Source organism: Corvus cornix, chromosome 2 (genome assembly GCF_000738735.6).
Source record: "Corvus cornix cornix isolate S_Up_H32 chromosome 2, ASM73873v5, whole genome shotgun sequence".
In the NCBI taxonomy this organism is placed as follows: domain Eukaryota; kingdom Metazoa; phylum Chordata; class Aves; order Passeriformes; family Corvidae; genus Corvus; species Corvus cornix.
Window position 1 is genome coordinate 144,844,436 of NC_046333.1, and position 20,941 is coordinate 144,865,376.

Below are 20,941 nucleotides of genomic sequence, written 5' to 3' on the forward strand. Positions count from 1 at the left end.
AGAGAGAGAAAGAAAGAAAGAGGCACTTCCTGGCCTCGAGAACTGGCAGCAGGCAGGAAAACACAACCAGTGCGGAAGGAATTTCTAAGCATGCAGCTGCCAACTGCCTCAGCTCTTGTCTGAGCATGGACAAACTCAGGGGCCTTTTGAAAGGCTACAACTTAGAGAAGAAATGGCATGCAACATATCCTTAGTCCATATTTCACTTTCCACCTGTTACATTCTGAGTCTCTACCACACAAAATAATATATTCAGTGTTACCCCAACAAACAGGTGTAAGGTTTTATTTTTGTTTGTTTGAAATGGGTGATCACTGAGTGTTACCTGAGTGTCTTTCTGAGAAATGGGTGAGGTATTTTGAGTGACAGTGTCTTTAAAAATTCAGTCTAAGACAGGTAACAAGTCTGGAAAATTTTAGCCTGAGTGGTTACTGTTTGACAGAATGTTAAGCCACTGAAAATAAACATTTATTAGGAGTGTTGGGAAACTTCAAATTTAGGCAGTGTTGCCACCTCTATTAACAGTATATGTGAAAATTCAACAGCTAGCTACAGAAAATGAGACTCATGTATTAGAGTGTTGGTCTATTAATATGCATATGGAGAAAGAGAGAAAATAAAATGCTTCTTTCCCTATTTCTTTAATGAGACAGAATCATACGTTAGAAAGAAAAACAGGCATACTTAAGAAATTAAATTGAACAGAAATAGGAACAACTCTGGGTTTATACATTCCCTTGACAAATCTCTCAAGTTTTTATGACTGCATAATCCAGCTCCTGTCACAGTTTTCTGCCATGGCATCTTTCAGATGATTGGTTTTGTGCATAGTTATTAGTCTGATGCTGCTAATCTCTCACTTCTGAAGGAATAAACTCAATCGCTTCTAGCTGAATGCTTATGCTTTCTTTTAAAAGGATGTAATTCAGGTGGCTTAAGGGGAAAGTGGACGATCCAGATTTAAAGACAATGTTTGATCTTTTGTACATGCCAGGTGGTCTAGAAACTGGGCAGTATATGGGCAGTATTTTCCTGTTGTATCTGGAGGATGACTAATAATATTCAAGTTTAGTACCTCCTGTTAATTAAGAAAAACGGTGGGATTTCTTTCACCTGTAGGGTTAAAAGCAATGCATGTAGGCCAACCCAGTTCCCCATCTGTGGAGAGGGTGTCTTGTCCCCACAGGGGACAGGTTTATATCACGGAAGGATTAACCCACCCTGTGCAGCTGCTTGTTTTTCCCTCTTGATGTACCGAGAGAACGATCTAAATGATTTGTGCACACCAGGCACACAAGATGGCTACACCTAATGGAGATGAGACTCAGGCTGTAATAATTGTCCCTCTTCCTGCAGGGACGAAGCTTACATAGACATGAATGTTTTGTTGTCTTCTCAGTGATTTCATCAATTATTAGTAGCTCAGGTTTATTTCATCCTGGCTTAAGAGCAAATTCTGAACAGATGTAAAAATAAACACTTGGTCTCCAACTATGTAGGATACAGGTGAACCCTGGTTCTGAGTCTTCTCTTTAGCATTTTATGCTTTTTATCACAAGGCATTCCTGACTTGCCTACGAACATTAACACAGCTCTACAAAATTGTCAAATCTTGCTTGTAGACTTTATCTGTGGCTTCAGCCAGAAAAAGAAAGTGATGTGGAGAAGACATGTGAGTAAAAAGTGTGCCTTTTAGAGTAAAATGCTACTTTGATTGTGTTCTTAATATTCACGTGAAGCAACCAAAGCACAGTAAATATGTGAGTATTCCTTCTCATTCTGATCTATGACCTTTATTTTTGCTTGTTTCCAGTCTTTGGAAACTAATTCTACACATTAATTCCTGTCAACAGTAAAGAATCATAAGCATTTTTGCTTTCACCACACAAGAAATGCTACAGCTTGTCTTCTTTTCCAACTCCCTCTGTAACCTATTCTGGCTTTGAATATCAAAAGACTAAGCATCTGTTCCCTTGTTGATACCAGCCTTATATCCCAGGAGTCACTTTTTATTTTTTCCATTGTCACTTTTAGATTTTCTCCCAATATTGAATAGCAGAGGAGCTTCTACCACAAGAAAGTCATGATCCCTAGCTGGGACCTCTGGGTTTAGCTGTATTTTGAAGGATTATGGCACCTTTAGACAGAAAGAAGAGTGGCACTACCTCTTGAGAGAGTCTTCGTGATTCAACCTCCAAATTTCCTGCAGTCTATGACCCATCTTTCATTCTCCAGAGCACAAAAGACCTGTGACTGCCTTCCTTACGTCTCAATTAAGCAAGCTCTAAGTCCAGAGGCTGATAAACAGGCGTCTCTTCTCCCCTCTCACTATGTGACCTCTGAAACACACCCTGAGAAATATCTCTTTGTTCCTCAGAAGAAAGGCATTCTCCCTGGTTGTCCTGGGCTGTTCAAATTATGCCAGCAAAGAGGGAAGGATTTCTTCTCCCTGTTTTCCTTGAAGTTATGCAAAAACCAGAAGCATTTACAGTCATAGTTTCCTAATGATACTTCCCACTTACTTTTCCGCAGAGATCTCTTTGTCCACTACTTTTCTTGTCATATGTAAAATGAGAAAGTAGGGCTGTCTGTGCCTGATTCATTCTTTGAAGTATCTGCCACAGCAGTATAATAAATAACCATAAACTTTGTGTCCTTAAGATGAGAAATCAATCCGCAGAAGCAACTTTTAGATATTTCTAGAATAAGAGTCCAAGGAGGAGGAAGATTAAGTGGAGAAGTGAAGAACTTGGCTGTCACCTTGCCTCATGTTTGTTAATTGAACACAACTGTAAGAAGAGGCAGCATTCAGCTTAAGGGTTCTTTCTGTGTGGAAAGCAAAGGTGAATTCCCTGATTCACTACAAAAGCTCTCTTCTTTCAGTTGGATTATTGATTTCTTTGACATATTTTAAGCATCTCTTTCTAGCTTCTGTTTTTTCCTTTCCAGACTCTGCCTGCCCTCCTCTGGTCTTTCCACACCTTCACAGGCAAAGAATTGAAATGCTGAAATATCTGAAACCCAGGAGATACTATAAGAAGAAAGAAAGAAGGTGTGAATAAAATGAAACTGGTTAAGGTAGTAATGCTGAATATAATGCCTGACTTTATCATAGTATAAGTAATGTGAGAAGTTTCTACTAAATTTAGGATCACTGGCCTATTGTCCAGGCAGACTTTTTCTCCCACCTTGTTCAGGCACCTCAAAAGTCTCATGACGAATGACTGTCTGTGTGGGCAGAATGTTTATTTCAGGAAAGAACAGTGAATGTACACTTCTTGGGTAATAGTAAAGTATCTACTAAAGTACATATCATCCTGTCTTTTTAGATTATCTTTTTCAATTTTAAGAGGCATGTGAAAATTTAAGATTCAGAAGTTTGTAAAAAAATAAAAATCAAACATTGTTAGCATGAAGTCAGGAGAGAGACTTGTTCTTTGGTTGTGATGTTTTCTCCTTCTCCCCAAAGTTACAGATAATTTCAAAAATTCTGCTGGCAGTACACAGGGAAAATATCTTCTCAAGTTTGTCAATACATTTCTTAATTTTTTGTTCCTGCTCTTCCTGACCATGCGATGTAGCTGGGCAGGGATAGAGCAAGAGAGAAAGAATGAAGATATCCACAATAATGGGGCAGAGCTGTAAATTTCCTATCTGACTTGTGATGACAAATGATGTTTCAAAGTAATCAGGGCTTGGAATGGACTGATACATATGAGAAAAAGACAATGTATCTTAGAGATTTCTGCTAGTCTTTCTTAAATTTTAAAAGCATTTGCTTAACTTATTCTTTGCATGCTATTTTAAAATATTCACGAGGATCAGTGATGTTCAGGGAGTTCGTACTGAACAGTTGGAAATCTTTCGTGACTGATCTGATCTGACTCACCGTGTCCTCCTCGTAAGTGCAATGTTTGCCATTCCCCAGGGATACCCCCTTTCACAGGGAAAAGTGTAAGAGCAGCACTTTGGAAATGTTATGCAGGAAGACTTTGCATAGCAGTTAAGTACGGTGCAATGTGGCTGAAAACACAGCCTCCCTGATGCCACTGGAAACCTAACAGAGAATTGTAGAGTGGTTTGTGTTGGAAGGAACCTTAAAGATCAGCTAGTTCCAACCATGAGCAGAGGCACCTTCCACTAGACCAGGCTGCTCAGAGCCCCATCCAACCTGGCCATAAACTCCTCCAGGGATGGTGTATCCACCACTTCTCTGGGCAACCTGCTCTAGTGCCTTGCCACTCTCATAGTAAAGAATTTCTTCCTAATAGCTCATCTAAATCTACTGTCTATGCTATTTCAATATAAAACTCTTACCCCTAGTTCTGCCGCCACACTCCCTGATAAAAAGTCCATTCCCATCTTTCTTGTAGGCCTCCTCCTAGTACTGGATGGCCACTATAAGGTCTCTGGAACCTTCACTTCTGCAGTGTGCATGACCCCAGCTCTCTCAGCCTGTGCTCAAAGGAGGTGCCCTCTCATCATCTTCATGGTCCTCCTCTGGACCCACCGAAGCAGGTTCATGACCTTCTTGAGATGGCACAGGACTACAAAGTGGTAACTGGAAATCAGACTGGATACTTTACTAGGAAACTGGATTAAGTAATTGAATAAAATCCTAAGTCTTCAGTAGCTGTAATACATTTCATCCCTATCTGCCATGCACACACCTCAATATGAGGTATTTTCTTCAACTGAGTCCTTTTCTGAAGGGCAAGTTTAATAAGATTACATCATATTGCAGCAAAAGTTAACAGCTTCTCCAGTATCTGAAGTTAATAATTTCTTAAATCATCCTTTAGAAATTTTCCAGACGAAAATAATTTGTCTTAAAACTTTCAACATATTACTCAAATGATTTCTCTCATTTAAAGTACTGTGAACTTCCTAACTAAGGCAATTTCTTTGTTTTTTGCTTTCACATTTATAATTTCACAGTAATGTGGTCATAAATTAAACATCTACAAGTGTTTCCAATCTTTTCTGATTAAACTTTGTTATTTTTAGCTGCATATAAAGGTCTGCAACCAGCTTAAGCCCTCTTCTAGATGACATAAAAACTACAATGAATGCCCGTCTCTTACTAGATAGTTTTTAATTTGAGGCATATTCTGTTGGTGATGAGCATGAGTAAATTTCCCATTAGTTTGTATGAATCACTAGTTTATACTGTAACATCCTAATTTCACATCAATTAATTGTGATTATTGGTTTAAGATATTCATGTGGCAAAAGCTTTTGAGAAAGATGAATAATCAAACTATTTTGAAAAGCAGCTGTTTTTTCACAGTTGACAGGAACTTGTACATTTGGTGTGATAGGTATTACAAAAATTTCTGTGGTCATACAGGAACAAAAATATCCCCTGTATTTTTAAACTCTATTGAACTGAGTGCTATATCAGTGAGATTCTGCAGTCTATCTTCTCAATTCATTCACTAAAAATAATTTTAGAAAATTAAATAGGCATTGAGGAGGAGGGGGAAAATACAGAGGAAATTAGAAATTGTGGGTTTTCCTGTGGCAGTTAGATATCAAAGGCCTCCATTATGCTGAAATAAATGGCTACTTTGCAATTATATCCTCTCTCTGTCAGCAAATAAGGGAGAAGGAAATACAGTGTGCAGCTGATCAAACAGGGAAAGATTGTATAGGTGAAAACATACCTAAAACTTGCTTATAAAGGTAACTGAGGCTTATTTCCCTGTGTGCTCATGCCTGGTACTGAGGACACTGAGAGTTGCTATTGCATGAAACCATGATAACTAGGCTATAGAATCATGGAATCATGGAATGGTTTGGGTTGGAAGGGACCTTAAAAATCATCTTGTTCCAACCCCCTGTCATGGGCAGGGACACTTTCCACTAGAAAATTAGGAAATGTTTCTTACTGCAATGGACATGGACATTCACATCAGTTTAGAGGGAGTTTTCAAGGTGCTTTCATTAGCTCATATTTAATAGTCATTCTTTATTTACCTCTCTAAGCATTCCCCTCTATGAGACTGGCAACTGCTCTAGGAATGAAACTGGCCCCTTTTTGATGTCTCAAGTGCCCAGCTAGGGCAGACAGGGAACATCTGGATCATCTGCTTTACTAGTCATGTGCACTCCACTTTCACCCTATTTTCCTTCTACCTAAAATTCACCCTGTCTTTTCATTTGATCTTCCTACTTATTTCCTCCCTGAAGGCTCAGATTTGCATCCAGTGAAGCCAGTGTGAATGTTATATGAGAAAGTTTAAGCCTTTGGACTGTGATTTAACAAGGTACTTAAGCACATGCCTGGCTTAGCGCACAAGAACCTTCTCACTGAAAGCAGCAGAAAGATTGCTACTGGCCTAATTGGGAACAAGAGTGATCTATGAACCATTATGCAGCTGCTGAATTCCACTGAAGCCATGGCTATATTTCAATGATAGTCTGGGTGTGAGCTCTGTGAACAGTTTATGATGTGCTTGGGAATCTTAAGAATGAAAGCACCTCTATGCCAACTGCACCCAGCCATGGAATTTACTGGTCTAGACCATATATCTGTGGGTCCACAGCCACCAAGAAGCTTGTAAAAAGGAAAAAGGTATTTTTCAGAACAAATTGAGAACTATATCTCCCCAAACTTGAGGGTAATCAGTGAAAAATATTTCTCAAGACTCTCCAGAAAAAATGGAAATTATTTTATGTGTCTCTATCACACGCCAGAATAGGATTTTAAAGCACATCCTGGTACACACATATCCATGCATGCATGCATGTTTACATATAGCAAATTGCACGTACATCTCCTGAGCCTAGCAGGGAAAGACTAGGAATAATATTTCTGAGTTTGCTCAGATTTCTGTCCTCTGATGTTCCAGAAGTGAAACAGTCACTAGTGTTTAACAATAAATTCTTGGAAAAAATGAAAATGATTTGTTTATAAAGGTCAGATATTAGCACAGACAGATGAACTCATCCACAGATACTGTCCTATCTTATTCCTCCACTGTAATATTTAATACTCCTGTAGGAGGTGTTTGATATGTAGGTGATATAGTCATGGCTACAATGTGCAGTCTGTAGGGAAGTGACTATGACCTATGTGAGAGACAAAAAATGTGATGATGAGTAGGAAAAGACAATGTTTGTTTTTGTAGATTGGTGTGATCATCTCACTGCCCTTTATACTCAGGTCAGTTTGTGGCCCATTTAAAGCTGTGAGATCCACACTCCTCCATTTCTTTGATCTGGTACCCACTGTAAAGCATCATAATCCATTGGTTGCCAGGGAAAACATCTATGCCCTAATTCATAGTTCAGTGAAGGACTTGTACTGCTCTGTTGTGACTGCACTGCCTTTTACCTACAGGAAAATGTGAGCCTGCAGCAGTGCCAGTGGAAAATCCTGGTCCTCTTCCAGCTCAAGCTGCTCCAAGAGACAGGCTGCAACTCATGACATATATCCCAAGCACAGGAAATATCAGTTTTACACCAGCTACAGTCCCGTGCTCAGAGTACTCAATAGGATGGCTTTTGGGATCCATTTAAAATGGCTTTGGTGTAAATGTAGTATGGACTAGTGGCCATTTAACTCCCACTCTGTGCCTTCCCCTGCACTAGGCTCTGGGTTAAGTGATTCGGAAATGCTGTCATAGTGTTATTGCTGCTGCTTACCCATAAACCCCTAAAAAGTTGTAGCCTAAACCAGTCATTCAACAGCCTCTGCCTTACTCATTGAAGACTGTTCATGCAATGCACACAAGAATAGTGTTAAAACTCTGAGCAAGACAGGCTGCCATGGCTTTAGGGGATCACACGAGACACTGTGTCCATAAATAGGCTATTTTTCTTAGAAACTTAGCAGTCTGTGGTTATTTATCTAAGATCTGTGCACTGTGTCTGGAAAGCAAAGCTTCTTCTTTTAAAGTTGTAGCTGAGGTCTGCATGTCATTTATTGTAAATCAACACAGGAAAACAGCTGAAAAGAATTTCTAATTTGGGCTTTTCACTCTAAACTTTTAAAATAATACTTTCAGTCCTTCTTGGCTACATAATTTGGCACCTGTGCATACCTCTTGCCACAATTTCTTTAAAATACCTTTCTGTTTGTGCCTATGGTTACAATAATTCCCATGACATCTGTGTAAGCAGCCTGAACAGTTACTTTTCTTGAAGGGTTTCATATGAGGTGAAACTTCCAACTAAAAAGCATGCAGAAGCAGCAATTTCAGAAGCATTACATAAGTGCTCAGGCAGACTTATTAGAAAGAAGAGATCTGTGTTATCTTGAAATGTAGTGAAACTCTCCTTTTAAGGGTTATACTTTGACACCAGCAGACACAAATCACTCATTGGTCCAAGAGCTTGTATGCGGAAATTACCAAAGTGCTGCTTCCAGTCTGCAAGTGAGAGCTGGAGAAGAGCAGAAAGATTGCTCTTCTTCTACACAGGAGTGTACCGCTTCTGCAGAGTGGTTAGACCAAGGAAAGCCATCTGCAAACACTGAGTGTTTTGTTATTTGGAACAGCAGTAGTCATCAAGCTGCACATAAAATGTCAAGTGCTTTAGAATTTAGGAAGTGTTCAAGGATGTTTGCCAAAATTTGGACATAAGGACATTGTCTTACTGCTTGTTGACTTTAAAGGACACACCTAAAATTTGCTTACTGGGTAAAAAAGAGGCTAATATTTAAAAGTTAATTGGCTTTACAACGTTATAATTTAGAAGAGATAGGTGTTAAAGAAACTATATTTGCATGTGGGGATGGGAAGGCAAGGGACTATAAACTCAGAACAATTCCAAGTATCTGGGCAAAGTCTTAGAGTGATGCTGATGAAAATAACTGAGCAGTTGAGTTCCTCTGCTGCCTCAGGAACACCAGGAGAAATAACAGAGCATCCTCCTGCATCCTCCCAGTCACCTAAACTGCTTTGATAAATGCATTTGGTCATTTCCTCATTTTCCCAATATACCACCTAGTTAATTCTCCCCATGGCCTCTTCAGCCAGCCTTGTGTATTTCCATAGGGTCCCAGTTGAGACCAGTTGATTAAGATGAATTGTGTCCTGAAAAATCTGTTGTTTCTTTGGCTTGCTCTAGAATTCTCAAGCTGCCTTTGATCATTGTTGTTCAAGTTTTGAGGCAGAATATTTTACTTCTGCAGCATGCCACGTGCTATTATTTTTAGCTTGTTTGGGCAGTTCCTAAAGTGTTTGTTTCTAGTTTAACTAATTTCTTAATAGCTACATCTGTTGGGTCGGGGCTCAGTTCAGGAAAAACAAAGACTGGATTTTATTGTTTATGAATTCTCCAAGTGCATGGCTCTGCACAGATAACTAGACAGAAAGTCACAATTTCAAAACACTATTGCTAGATGACTTTGGCTCTATTCCAAAAATAATTAGGCACTTAGAAAGCTGATTTTCTATGAAAATCAAGAATAGTAGGAGACCTTTGACTTGAGATCTCAGGCTTGGAAAATGAACTTATGAATATTTGGAATTTTACTCCTGACTGTGATTCAGTAAAAGGCATCTTGTAACCTACTCATTACAAGTAGTCCCATTAAACTCTGTTTACCTCACCATGAGTGAACTGGGTTATGACCTCAGTGGGGACACCAGCAGTGAGTAATTGAAACAGATGGACAGGATGTTAAAAGAGGGAATATTATAATTGTATATGACTATTATCTCAGGGTCTGCTTTTGTTCCTGTATCATCAGCCTGGTAAATATTATTACTGGTTCAAATAACTAATAGGAGATAAGTTGGCTTGGTGTGCTTTTCACTCTCTTATCACTTTGTTAATGTGTAGTTACTCGGACTAAAATTGTTTAATCTGTTTCAGGTTCTTTGTGGATATTTCTGTCTGTTTTTATTTCCTTTTGGATTCTTTGAAACTATGATGTGGAGAAGGGGGATAATTGAAGAAGAAGGATAGGGGTAATACTTTTTCCTTCACCCTAGAATTTTTTTGCTGGGAAGCCATTTTGATAGAGGCTTTGGCCCTTACTGGCTTTGAAGCAGGGAATAGAAATTTGGCAAAGGATGGGCTTGCTATGCAGTCTTTTGCTGTCTTTGTAAAAACACGGCCAAATCATGTGTGTCTGAAAATAATAGCTTTCCACAAGCTGAGACATTTTTTAAGATCAGAGGAATCAGTTCCCTGTATTGACAGAACAGGCCTCATCCCAACTGGGAACAAGGACACCCATTACCAGAGCTGCAAGGTGGAGCAAGACTTCTTTGGAACCGGTCTTCCTTGTATCTTGTTCCCTGGGACCATGGTGGCAGTAGTCATGGAAAATTCAAAAAGATTGATTGTCTCTTCTGTTAGAGTTCCCTCTGCTGATGCCACCACTAGACCTGTGTCCAGCTGAACCGAGGGTATGAGTGGAGGTGAGAACACACTGTCCAGTACCTCTGTCAGGAGGAAGAGATGAATCTCATTAGGAAGTCTCAAACATGAGAACATTGCAGCTGCATTGAAGATTCGTCCAGAAATCAATCTACTTGCCAAAATCAGTGTCCACTTTCAATCAAAATCCCAAAATTAATTTCTGCCATCATTTTAAATTTTATATGCTACTCTCTTAAAAGTGGAAGAAGAAAATGGGCTCTCCACTCTTCAGAACTTCAAGGAAAACCTGGTCTGAAACATTTGCTTCTCTTAGCTGGAGTTTTGCCAGCTTATCAAAGCTAATATCCCTCCTTCTGCAAATAAATGCCAAGGGATCTTTAATTAGCTAAAATGACCAGTAGTCAGGACCTTGATTTCTCACTTAATCTGAAAATAGCACAGTGTCCCTTAGCATACTGCTAGAACATTGGCACTGTACCAACAGAGAGAATATAGTGCCATTTATTTAATCATACACTTCCTGCAGCTTCTCCTGCATTTCTAGTTGAGTTCATCCCAACAGCTGGAAAAGGGCATTGTAGTTTCTACAGCTTGTGGTGAGGGAATTCATGCTTTCTTTGGTAATGGCTTGTAGGGCTGTTTCAGATCTTTTGGGTTTGTTCACTCGAACGTTAATACAGCAAACTCTAGTGGTCAGTATGGTGCAGTGGAAAGGAGTGAAAAAGGCAGTCCCAACCTATCTGCTATGATTTATCCACCGGTGAAACTTGGACTCCACCCCTTGTACTTGTTTTACACCACAGACTGCTGTTCTTAGCACAACTCTTTAAACTAACACCTGCAACAGCAGAGAGTAAAGACTGAGCAAGACGTTTGCAGGCGTCTCAGTGAGGTGTACCAAAATCTCTGCAAGTAGTCTAGGACCACTGTACTAGCAACCTGATGAGTGTGCCTGCAGGAATGCTTCATTCCCACTTCTAAGAATAGATGGGAAAGCTCTAACCTTGCAGATTGGCTCATCCTTGCTTTAGGTGCTAAGTCAGAATTAACAGAATTTAATAACTTCTAAGTATCATTTTAATATATCTCTCATCTTGAGGTACTCATCAGTGGATCACAGTAACAGCAAATGCTGGCATGAGCAGTTCTTAAAACAGCTAATTGCTGTGTCCTGCAGGAAAGACATCCCAGTGTCAGTGAAGGCTGTAGAGTGGGTGCAGCAGGGAGCAGAATGTTGTGGTAGAATTGGACACAATGGGAACATGCTGCCAAGGGCCAACTTCCTGGCTTTGCACAAAGACTTGTGACCCATTTTAGCAGAGATCTGTTTGGTTTTGATTTTAACTGGCAGTGCTAAAGTGGAAATAAAAAAAAAAAGAAAAGAAGGCTATAATGAAAGCCAAATATTCTAGTATAAATAAGTATAATCCTGTCCCAATCAACAGAGACTGGCTTAATTCAAAGGTAGACATCTACATGGATGTCAAGTAGTTCTCTCCTTACCTATAACTCATCTCTTGGAAGAAACAGCAATAGGATGTCACGTCACTGTTAACTAGAGTCTGAATGTGAAGACCCCAAAGCTGCCTTTTATTTCCTTATATTTCTGGGCTGGACAGTGCAAGACAAGTTCATTCCAGGAAGGGCAGGGTGTGGGGAGGGTGGGGACTGCTAAAGTTTCCACCTATTTTTCTGTTTAGCAGCTTGTCCTGCTCTCACCAGCACTGGAGTGCAGGGCCTGTTTTCCATGGCTTCTGACTTCCAACACAGGTAACCAACCATACATTTAAATTTCTTAATGCTTCTGCTCTACACTTGAACAATTTCTTCCCATGGAATCACACTAGCACCAGTAAAGTTTTTCTAAGGAGATCCTGAAGCCTCAAAGCACCACTGTGAGTAGAAAAGGAAAATATTTTTATGCCCAGTTTACAGACAGGGAAGTAGGAATTCTTAAATTACTTCCTCAGCATCATTGTAAAACTAGGCTTACATGAAGAATGAGTTAGAATGAGAGCACAGAGGTTTTGTCTTCCAGCCCTGTATTTATTTCCATGTTTCTTTCTTTCAAAAGACTCTACATCATAATTAAATTAACAACAAATATGATTAAAGTAAGTGGTTCAGTTAAGGTTTTCTGGAACATTACATATAGAGACTGCTTTCAAGTAAGAGTCAGTTTTTCTTTCTTTTTCCTTTTTTTTTCTGCAGTAAGCCTCCATTTCCTGCTTTCTTTGAAAAATTGTACTACGAATTATCAGGAGGCCACATATTCTAGCATTCAGCAGGAGCTGCCAAACCTGCAGTAAATATTCTTTTTAAAGTAACATCTTGCGTGTTTCGCTTCACACATGGCCCCTGGAGCTTGTAGGTCATGCACAAATACAATGGTGGTCTTTCATGACCACAAGAGTTTCTAAATTGCTGTGTTTTGCATTCTCTCTATCTGTGTGACTTATTCCACTCTTATAACTTTGCAAAGAATGACCCTGGCATATTCAGAATTTTGCGATTCACACCTCTCTTCCCTCAAATGTGAAATGAATTGGCTCACAGCTCTTTACAGGATTGTGTGTAATTCAGTTTCGGGGGTTACTAATGTTCTTAGAGGTCTTTTACAAGCTAAATTATTCTATGATTCTGCATCCGCTCTAGGTCATACCCAGTGTCCATCTAGCGCAGTGACCTCCTGGTAGCAATGTCCATGCAAGGAACTATTGAAGAAAGTAAGAAAAGGGCAAATACACCAAGTCTCTGCAACCTCCCAGCTTCTAGGTCAAGTGAGTAATTGTATAATTTTCTGATGTGAGCTGCATTGCACCCAGAACCATAGGTATGGCAAAAGAAGATTATAAAGAAAGGATTGGGGGTAATTTTGATAAGTATAAACCACATGTTTTCAGCCCCTACTGTGTCAAAGCTGGACACGGAAATGATTGATTGGCTAAGAGTAAAAAATGGAATTCACAAAAGCTCAGGCCCTTCCTTTCCATGAGGTTTTGTGGCTACAGGGATTCATGGCTACAGGAATTGGAAGACCAGGATTACAAGAACTAAGAAAATCTGTGCAGATTAAGAACTACAGATTTTTACCCAATATTGATATATGCTTAAATCTTAATTTTTTTGTTCCCCCAGAAAGAGTAAATGAAGATTTCTAATTTAAACTTCAAGTTATTAATATCAACAATGCATTTAAATTATAATTAAGTCACTGCAAACTCCTTTGGTTCAAGTATTTCTAGCACTCATTATTCTGAGTGCTTATAAGTATAAGCATTGACTTTCTACATTCTACCTGAGCACTGAAAGGTCCCACACAGGCCACTGTTGATCCTGATGTCTTGTAGCTGTTTGTGGGACTTTTAAAGAAATGAATGGTGACATTTACAAATAAAAAAGCACATGGATCCCAGCAGATTAGTGCACCAGTCTCTTGCTTTGAGGTTTGGTATCAAAAGAACTGAAAAACTTTTTTAAAATGCAAGTGAAAACAAGTCTTACTTGGAACCGTAGAACACCAAAATTTGATCTATTGTTATGTCTTTTTTTCTTTAATATTTAGTGCTACATACACAGGAGAAGTTTGCATGGTGTTACTGCAAATTCAAACCCAGTTATCAGATCAAACTGTTTATCTACTCTGCAAGTGTGATAACAATAAGATCACGAAAATGCCATTTAGGGTTTTTCAAACCATGTTCTTGGTTTCCCACGTAGTACTCTATAGATCCACAGTGGCCCTTTCCTGAGTTCAGTCAAGCAAAGAAATAGTCCACAGCACAGGATTCCTACAAGGCCTCTACTGAGATCCAGAAGTATACTTCCTGGAGAAAAGGTTTATAAAAGCTATGCATTAAAGAGGTTCATAGCTGGTGAAACTCTAGATATCTAGTTTTAAATCAAATAACACAAAAAATACATTCCCCATGTAATGTTATCAAAAATCTGGCCACTGACTCCTCTACAAGTCTATCAGGAGATAAGACTATTGATCTAGTAATCTGATTTCTTTGTACTGTTTAATTTCCTTTACATCTCCCTACATAAAAGCAGGTATTTCAGAAGGGGAGCCCTTTATTTGAAAACTTTGAGTCAGGAAGAAATCATTGCTTCGTGGTTAAGGTACTATATTTTTTCAGCACTAGTACTGTCCAAAAGTATCCACTATTTTTTTTCTGAATTTGTTCAATACCAGTTTCTCTTAAGGTGACTCTACAAAGGCTTCTTTGGACCCAATTTTTCTCTCTACAAGAAATTCCTGGTTGGAATTGCATTCTTTGTATGAATAGTTTCTGTGTGTTCTTACTCAAACCAGTCTCTGTCATCACTCTCTCTCATCACAACACAAATTGCTTCTGTAGCATCATACCTGGATCTGTTCTTTCCGTAGGAAGCCAAAAGATAATGACAAAGGCTTATCAACATTGCTTAAAAACAAGAGGAATTCTCCTTGTTTCTTCCGTGTCTTTCTAACACAAGTGTCTTCTGAGTTGCTAAAGCTCCACATAATTTCTAAGATGGACACATTTACAATAAGTGAAAAATTATTCTTAGGGGCTTGAGTTTTAGATCCACTCTTCCTTCCACGGACAATTGGAATAAGTGGTATGGACTGCAGTTTTCCTCTCTTTGTTTTGGAGGACACAGTGCTCACTTTTCAATCTTCAGTTTTTCACTCTTATTCAAAAGGGATGTGCAGCAGCCCTTAAATACAGAGCATAAACAGGTCCCTGGAGTCATCACAATGGTCAAAATTGTAGATGTACAGCCAAAGACCTACTAATGGTTTAATTCCTACTAAATGAGGAAAAGAGAATTTTGGAAGCCTAAACTTACAACTCACTTTCAATCAATCAATGTCCAATCTCTTTGAGAGCCAAAATTATAGAAAATCTTTTAAGTTTACATTTATTTTGTATGGTAGTTTGCTAGATAGATCAGACATTTCAATCCTTTTTAAATGTTCCACCCTAATCCTTTCATATGTTGGCCAAACAAAGCCCCATGAAACAATTCTGAGTGTGCAAACTGATCAAAGAAGCTGATACTGATTTTTTTTGTAAAAACAGTTTGTATGATGCCAAACTGGCTATAATTTCAGTGTAGCTTGAATAGGGTTCCTTGTTTAGGGAATAGAAGTTGAGTTTTGTGACCTTCAATGAATTCCAGGTGAATATTTTACAGTTTTGATGAATATTGAACATTTTTGCTAGCAGTAGTTCCTGAAAGGTATTAATTTATAACTCCATACCATGCTGGCTCTTTACAGTATATCAGTTTTAGGAATGCCAGAATAGACCCAGCACGATCTTTGACATCTCTGATATATGATGTGGAATAATGGCATGTTGCTGAGTAATCTGATCGACAAACTGAAACAGTCAATCAGGTACACATATCTGTCTATATTTTTCTCTTTAGCATTGTCTTGACTTCAATCTGCCTCTATTCGTGGTGAAGGGATTCTGCATTGCAGCTTAAATAAAGCTTGGTTAAAATCAAGTGAGTAAAATTTCATCATTAAAAGTGGAGGACTAGCTTGCTAAAACACAGGAAAAATGTACATAGATTTTAGGAACTGTTTTGGTTCAAAACTCAAAAATAAAACCTGTGTATTGAAAATAAGTGATTTGATTTCAAAATTGCAGTGCTTTGCTTACTTAATTTAAACAAAATTTTGATAATAATAAACTTAGTAATATCGAGCAGTTTCAAACTGTGGTGAAACAAAATGTTCTGCATTGAGTTCACTCAAAGGAACTGAATTTGTTTTACAAAGTTATTCCTTGTAATTTTTTTTATGGTGATTCAAACCTAAATTGTCAGAAATTTTCAAAACAAATATTAAATAACCCCAAATATTCCCTCAGTTGTAACAGTGAAAAAATTTACCATGAACCAAAAAATACAGAGCTTTATGTCAGGTTGCTGCAAGAGAAATAGATTTCATGTACAATGCATAGTAGTGGGTGATGTTTGTGAGCAAGGAAACAATTGACTCACCAAGTACAACTGCTTAATGAGGCTTTTTAAAAAGACTACTGTCATAATATTTATCTCATGAACTGGTTTTGTTTACAGATTATTTAAGAATAGCTTTTAGTATGTTTAAAGTTATTCACTGATGTATTTTTTGTTTAAAAGAATGATAGGGTTCCTCATAATACCGATTCCTAAAAAAGGGATTAGATCTATGAAATGGACTAGTGTGGAGTGTTTTAATATTGAATATGGGCCTTCTCTTTTATTACACATTTCCTCTGTGTATAGTATTCTATGTTGCAACAGTTACAACAACATTTCTGCTTCTTGTTTTGAGGTCAAGAACAACAGCACCTAAAACATAGATGATGAATCCCAGCACAATCATCCCCAACACCTCAGCCAGGTGCTTATATTCTTTAGACTGTCAATAGAGAGAAAGGATTATCTCAGGAAGCCAGGGAAGAATGTGTGGAAGTGTAGACAGGGTGCTGCTAAGAGTCACCAACAGCAAATGGCCAGGAGCATATCCCCACTGAGTGTCCCTGCAACTCACGACTCACTACTCAGTCCCTGCAACCCCTGCACCCTCTTCTGAGGTTAAATAACCTTCATAGCAACATCCCCACTGTGTAAAAGGGGATGTGACACCAGTGTCCACTTCTTTCATGGTAGCTTAACAACTACTAAAACTAGGAGACCTTTGGTATGCAGGCATGTTGATGTGTAACTTCAGCACTGTGGGCTGGCCTTCACCACCAGGCTGTTGAATATTTGGAAGAATCAGAATGAGCAGAATTACCTTCCACATCTCTTGTTGAGATTGATTACTCAGATATGCACAGACAAGGCTTGAAGCAAATGAGAATTTGGCAGGGGCAGGGGAGGGAATAGTAGTTAGAGAACAGCTGAGAATTGGCAAGCATGGCATTCTGGTACCTGGAAGTTTGTACATCCAACACCCATTTGATAAAAGACAGATACTGTGGGAGGGAGAGAATATTCTTGTATCTGAGACTGTTGACTGAAAATCCTGGTCCTATGGAGCAAAGTTAACTCTTTGCAATGGTAAGAGAGAGATACAGGATGGAAGGATTCAAAGCCAAAATGAGGCTAGAGAGTGGAAATTAGAGAATAGACTAGGCTAGAAAAATTTAAGCTGTAAGGAAGATACAGTGACCATCTAGTCCAACTGCCTGGCCATTTCAGGAATGACTAGAAGTTAAAACATCTTATTAATTACATTGTCCAAATGCCTCTTAAACACTGGCAGGCTTGGGGCATCAATCACATCTCTAGGAACCCTGTTTCAGTGTTTGATCACCTTCTCGTTAAAGATGTCTCAACCCCAGGAGGAACAACTCAGCTCTCCATCTTCCCCTCCCCTCCTCAGGAAGCAGTTAGAGAGCACCTGGTCACCCCTCAGCCTCCTCTACTCCAAACCAGACAAGCCCAGAGCCCACAGCTGCTCCTCACAGGACATGACTTCCAGCCCTTTCACTGGCTTTGTTGCCCTCCTTGGGATGGATTCAAGGACCTTCACATCCTTCTTCAGTTGGTGGGTCTCAGCCCTGCACTCAGGGCTCCAAGGCTGAGAACAGTGGGATAACCCTCTTTTTCCCAGCTGGTCATGCTGGGAAACCCAGGATGGGGTTTGCCCCCAGAGCTGCCTGGGCTCACTGCTGGCTCCTGGAGAGCTGCTGCCAACCTGCACCCAGATCCCTGTCTGCAGGGCTGATCTCCAGCCACTGCTCTCCCAATTCATACTTGTGCCCATTGTTGCTGCATCCCCCATGCAGACTATGGCATTTGATCTTGTTAAATTTGATTCCATTAATCATTGCTCAGTGCTCCAACCACCCTATCACCCTCTTCAAGGGGGACCACCTCCCAGTTTAGGATTACCAGCCAGCTTGCTAGTGGTCCATTCAATTACCCCTTTGGGTTTTCTACTCCCTCTACTTGCACTGAAGAATGTATCCCTTTATTTTGCCTTAGCCTGTTGTGATCAGTGGAGTAATACTGATTTATATGCAGGAGAGGTATTGTTAACATTAACCATGTAATGGTTCATGTAATATCTGGGACAATTTATGAATCATTTACTAAATGAAAGTAGAGTACAGCTAGATTGACCTGGAACATATCTGTACCCTGCTATTTCAGGTAAATAAGTTTTGGGATCTAGTTTGCTGGACCTGTGACATCTTGGAGAAAAAACAGTGTCTTAATTTTAGCTTAACAGTGCCTTCTCTTTGGAAGAATCCTAAAGTTCCTCTGTACAAATGACTTCTCTTTCTTTCTGTACATTTGGCGAGGATTTAAAAACAGGAATTTTCTCCCTCCATTACAATTTTTCCGTAGCTACTTTGCACATAACGGTGATTTGATCTGAGAAAACAAATATTTAAGAAGAGACATGAGAGGAACGTGACAGTGTGACTTCTTCTATTAACTTCTTTTGTGCTAGGAAACAGTTGCTTGTTCTCAAGATCTTCAAAACAAACAGAAAGACAATCCATTGAGAAGGGTTACATAATAAAATCCAGATCTCTCCCCTGCTTTCCCCAATATAAATGATACTGTTTTCTACAGAATAACAATCCATATCTTAATATGGGAAAAAGAACCCCCAAAACAGGAAATGCATGCTTCACTTGCTCTGTTCAGGCACTTCAACAGACAAAGATGCTCAAAATCTGAACTGATGAGTTTCTTTGGCAGTGATTATCCCACAATAGCATTTCATTAAGTCGTGTGGGGGATTTCCTCTTTACTTCCGCTCCAGGCTTACTCACAGATCCCACAGATGCAGATCTCTCAAATCACAGCCTTTTTTTTCTCTTCCCAAACCTCCAAGAATTTAAAGATTCCTTTTAGAATAATAAATTTCCCTTTTATTGTGACTCAGATTTATTCAGCCCAATCCAGCCTGTGCAAACACACATGCAGCTTTAAATTAGCATTTGTGAACAAGCTGGGTTTCTTTGGCTGTTTGCTGAGACTTGGCAGTTCAGTTCCTTGAGGAAAAAAGAAAGAGAGATTCACGTCTATTTATGGCTTGATTTTCAGACATGCTGAGTACCTCCTGTGGACTTTGAGAGCTGTTCCTCTGGAAATCAGGTCACTGATGTGATGCTGGAAGGAGAAAGCACAAGGAAAAAGAAGTACTCTGATTTTCAAACACAAGTGTTTGTACGGTTCGGGGAAGAGAATAAAATGAATAAATAAACCTGTTTTAAAATACCTTGTTTGGAACCATGACTGAGCTCCATATTTCAGACTGAATTCACAACTGAAAAATGCCTGTGTGCACAAAAGCACTGACAGTCAACCTATTTTGTAGCATAACCAGAGTATTTCTTGCTTCTCCCCCCAGCCAGCTTGCTAGTAAATCACTAAAAGCTTTACCAGCGCATGTTCAGCACTGGATGGAGAGGTTCTTGTTCTCCTACCTACCTCAGGTGCCTGTTACTGCCTCCAGCCAGAGGTTCCTGTCCTCTGAGCATGGTACAGAGCAGTTTCTCAGTGGAAACAATCACTAAGTTATTCAGTCTGAGTAGACCAGCTAATACATTTTTAAAAGTAGCTCTTTGACTAAAGTGCAGTAGGCAGTGCACATGTCACCTCTCAGCTGTGGGATCTGACCAGGGTGGTGTTCTTCACCAGAGGTAATATCTTGTCTTAGTTATTAAAAGGCTTTTTTTAACCCAGATTTTTTTCTCTGTGGCACCCAACATTAAAACACAGCAGCACAGAGAGTAGTTGTTATAAATCCAAACTACTAAAGGATTTTTAAAAAGGAATGTTTTTCAAAACTTGTGATAGTCTGTTCATAAAGCAAACCTAAATTTTAGGCCCCATCTATACTACATGTAATTGCATTGCAATGATGCACTGGTCCATTTCTTATTATGCATTAAAAAAGTTGTATATACATTGCATACTTTTATTCCCTCACCATCTGATAAGGCAGTGTTAAAGGTGAGATTTCCAAAGGTATTTAATATCCAAAAGTGAGAATTTCTGTTTTTTAAGGACATTATATTTTCAGGTAAGTTGTTTTGTCTAACAGACTTCAATTAAAAAATTAATAAACAAACCCAAACCAACCTATATTTTTGGGATATATAACTTCTTTTAGCTTTTCTATAATTGGAAGATATTAACAAAAGTGTGACGGTTTTATAAATTTTCAATGCAATTTAGTATAAACATATTCATGCAAAATAGGCCCAGTGATTTCTGTTCTTCATTAACTCTCAGATACTCCTCAGTGTCAACAAGAATCAAGCATTCAGACCTCTCCAATACCTCTAAATTCCTCAGTAAATATTTAAATTCTGTGGCTGCTTTTCTAGGTCACGTTCCCTTAAATGGAACAGGAACAATTGCTATCAAGGAAAAATACTGAAAAAAAAAAAAGAGTAAGTTTGTTGATTTGGATCTCCCTGCAGGACAGAACGAGGCTAATAATTTCATTGCCAATAGATGCCAATAGAATAAAACACCTTGCGAATTGTTTTTTACTGATTAAAGAAAAACCAACACCCACCCCCCAACAAACAAACAAAAAACAAACAAACAAAACAAACAAAAGAGTTTTTTTGCCAATTGT

At 39.0% G+C, this 20,941-nt stretch overlaps 2 long non-coding RNA genes across 2 annotated transcripts in view; both read left to right on the plus strand.

The window, feature by feature from the left end:
* LOC120409835 overlaps positions 1-20,941 on the plus strand; it is a 137,380-nt gene that overhangs the window by 91,792 nt on the left and 24,647 nt on the right. The window lies entirely within an intron of this gene.
* LOC109145318 lies at positions 12,029-19,591 on the plus strand. Its single transcript, XR_002046646.3, has 3 exons — positions 12,029-12,108; positions 12,994-13,118; positions 19,396-19,591. It is a non-coding gene; the product is annotated as an uncharacterized LOC109145318 (long non-coding RNA).